General features: G+C 36.8%; 1 pseudogene; it reads left to right on the top strand.

Annotated features, from left to right (window-relative positions):
- Positions 1 to 245: 245 nt before the first annotated feature.
- LOC146922126 (uncharacterized) lies at positions 246 to 801 on the top strand (annotated as a pseudogene).
- Positions 802 to 3,462: the final 2,661 nt, after the last annotated feature.

Raw genomic sequence — 3,462 nt, 5'->3', positions numbered from 1 at the left:
TTTTTAATTAATGATTTTTGAATGATGAGAATGTGTGACACCCTTGTGTGTTGAATTGTTATTTGTATTTTAATTTATAAAATACTTGTTGGGATTAGGGTGTTACATAGTTGGTATCAGAGCAGGTCGGTCCATCCGACCTAGGATTTTAAAATGATATTTTACCCTGTAGGTGACCAGTGTGTATAGCACTGTAGATGCCTAACTTCTAATTGTTGGATGATTTTGACGAATGCAGATACGAAATGGCTGGAAGAAACGACAAAGCAATTGTTAATGCTATGACTGCAGTGGCCCAAGCCTTGAACAATGCGCTCCATGGACAACAGAACCGCAAGGGGAAACTGACGAGCTTCATCTAGATAGGTTTATGAGAAACAACCCGCCTACCTTTAAGGGGAGCTATGATCCTGATGGTGCGCAGAACTGGTTGCAAGGGATCGAAAGGATCTTCAGGGCGATGACGAGCACTAATGAACAGAAGGTCAGACTAGCGACACACATGCTGGCAGAAGAAGCTGAGTTGTGGTGGGGAATGCGCGTCAAAGGCTTGAGGGTGAAGGAACTGTGGTTACATGGGAAATTTTTAGAGAAGAATTTTTGGGAAAATACTTTCCTGCTGATGTACGTAACAAGAAGGAGATTGAATTCCTTGAACGGAAACAAGGGAGCATGACAGTGTCGGAATATGCAGCAAAATTTGAGGAATTGTCTAGGTTTTGTCCCTACATTAATGCAGCAGAGGCAGAGGTTTCCAAGTGCTTGAAATTTGAGAATGGATTACGCCCTGAGATCAAGTAGTTTATCGAATATCAATAAATTCACCAATTTTCTTTGTTGGTAACTTCATGTAGAATTTACGAGGATGACAGTAAGGCGAGGGTTAGTCATGACAAGGCAGTTAGTGAGAAGTAAGGGAGGGACCAAAGCCGGGGTAAGCCATATAGCATCCCATCTGATAAAGAGAAGAATAAGAAAGGTACTGGTGAGAAAGAAGTTAGTGGGGATGATGTTCGTCTTCCGCCGAGATGCTTTAGTTATGAAGATACGGGTCATCGTGTGTCAGAGTGTAAGAATGGTGTTAAATGCTTCAACTGTAATGAGTCGGGTCACATCATTACACAATGTCACAAGCCGAAGAAAGAGAAATTTGGGGGGAAGGTGTTTGCCTTGAGTGGGACGGATGAAGCTGATGTCTCGGGTTCAAATAGTTGATTCAAGGTACATGTTTCATCCCTGTCGAGAGTCTGTTGGTGTCCTTATATATATAAATGCGAAGTAAAGAGTAAAAGTCGAATGTTTTAATTTGAAACTATTGTGTTGGAGCTACAAGATAAATAAGTAAACATGGTTTACCTGCTAGAGCGTTTGTTTAGAGGGGAAGCTTCAGTCTTTATATACAATAGGTAATTATAGTTCGTCAAGGAAGAGTATGTTGTAAGACTAAAGGGTCAAACAAGAGGATCTGGTACGGGTTGTTGCCTTCAGGTAATTTTCGAGGGCGAAAATTCTTTAAGTTGGGGAGAGTTATAACACCCCGATTTTTAATATTAATTTATTAGAATTATTTCATATAATATTAGTAATATTAGTATCATTAGAGAAATTGTCTGTTTGGCGTTTTTAATAAAAAAATTATTGGATTGTGGGTATTGAGTAAATAGATGGGTTAGTTAGTTGTGGAAAAATAGGAGATTATGAGAAATTAAGGAGAAAGTTATATTTTTAGCAAATAGGAGAGAATAAATATGTATTAGTAAAATGAAGATTTAAGTAAGTAGTGTCTTAATTAAATAAATAGAAGGAGGTGAAAATAGTGGAGTCGAATAGTTGCAATAGAATTACTGACCAATCTAGGGGTGTGCAAAGAGTAAGCCTGTTAAAAATATTAAGTGAGAAACAAACTCAAATGGTAGTTATAAATAGAGGAGAGCATTAGAGAACTAGGGTGACAACAAAACAGAGAAAAAGATAGCGAAGGCAAAAGAAAAACTAAGGTTTGTGGAGAAAAGAGGCAAAGGAGGAAAAGAGAGAAGAGTTTAGAGAGTGAATCAACCGTAGGAGTTCATCAATTTGGAAAACTAGAGGTAAGGGGGGAGTCTCTATTCACCATAAGGGTTGTTTGAACATATGGGTAGTGAAGAATTTGTTTTCCACTGTTTTTTCATGATCTTTTTAATGAATCGTGTTAATTTCATGCTCTACTTGTTGTTGCTTTGGGTATGTGATTAATTGTGGATTTGGATGTGTTAAATTCTTGATTAAGTTGTGGTTATAATGTTTTTGATCAAGTTGGTTGATCAAAGATGTGTAACTATTTAAAGATGTGTTATTCAAAGATGTGCTTCTATAAGGTTGTGTAAGAAGGGTTTGTATTTTGCTAAATGACTATTCAATATTCTTAAATGTTGTCGATGCTTACATGTCATTATAAGATGTTGACTGATGCCTAATGATTTTATTAAATGAATGAATATGTTTAAATGTGAATATTTCCTGACTGTGATGTATACATGCCTAAATGCAATTGATGTGTTCTTTTATCTGAATCTATACATATGCTTATGCATCTCTTGTGTTGGATATATTCTCACCGTCAGTTATTTTTTAAGACAATGTGACGATGTTTGAACTTATTTTCCGCTGTGATATTTTTAATTAATTTGAAGTGATTTTTGAATGATGAGAATGTGTGACACCCTTGTGTGTTGAATTGTTATTTGTATTTTAATTTATAAAATACTTGTTGGGATTAGGGTGGTACAGTCACCGTTGAGTGGTGGTTCGTCATGACCCTTCTCTTTTCCTTGTTTTAGGTTTTAGGGTTTCCTGTTGTTGAGGTGAACCTGATGTGTAAATGAACAGTGGGTTTGATCGCTTGGGATTCACCCTTTCTATGCTTTCCTTTCAGGTTCAATCCATAACAGGTAACCCTAATAGGAACGAGGCCGTTTTGCATGACATCTCATGGGTTGGAAAAGATCATTTGGATGCGATATCCGTTTTTCCTCGATTGGTGTTGTTTACCCTAGATTTTGGTAAACTACTAAACGGATTTCAAACAAGGGCGAGCAAGATCAACCAGCAAATCTCAAGACCTTTTGTGCTTGATTGTTTTCTTAAAATTGGTGACTGTTGTAGCGAACTATGAATATAACCGTTGAAATCCAGACACAGGGTAAGACCTATCGAGATTATGTTCAATTGAACGATACTAAGGCTTAAAAGTAAAGATTAAAGAGAAAAAAGGAGTCTAAAAGACTAAAAGGCGAACTAGAATTGCATTAAAATGAAAGTAAATTGGTGCACATATTCATACATTTGCAACTTGTTTACTCGTTTTTCCTGAAGCGCGGATAGTTTTATTGTGTAAGTTTTGTGTGTATGCAAATTGTGACCCGTTTTCCATAGAGGAAAATACTACTTATATGAAGTAACTGCCTACAGACACGTTCGAGACGT

This window comes from Medicago sativa, chromosome 5 (assembly GCF_051527215.1).
Source record: "Medicago sativa cultivar Bolivia chromosome 5, Bolivia_mono, whole genome shotgun sequence".
Classification (NCBI taxonomy): Eukaryota; Viridiplantae; Streptophyta; class Magnoliopsida; order Fabales; family Fabaceae; genus Medicago; species Medicago sativa.
The sequence above is the reverse complement of the archived record's forward strand: the minus strand, read 5'-3'. Positions and strand labels throughout refer to the sequence as shown.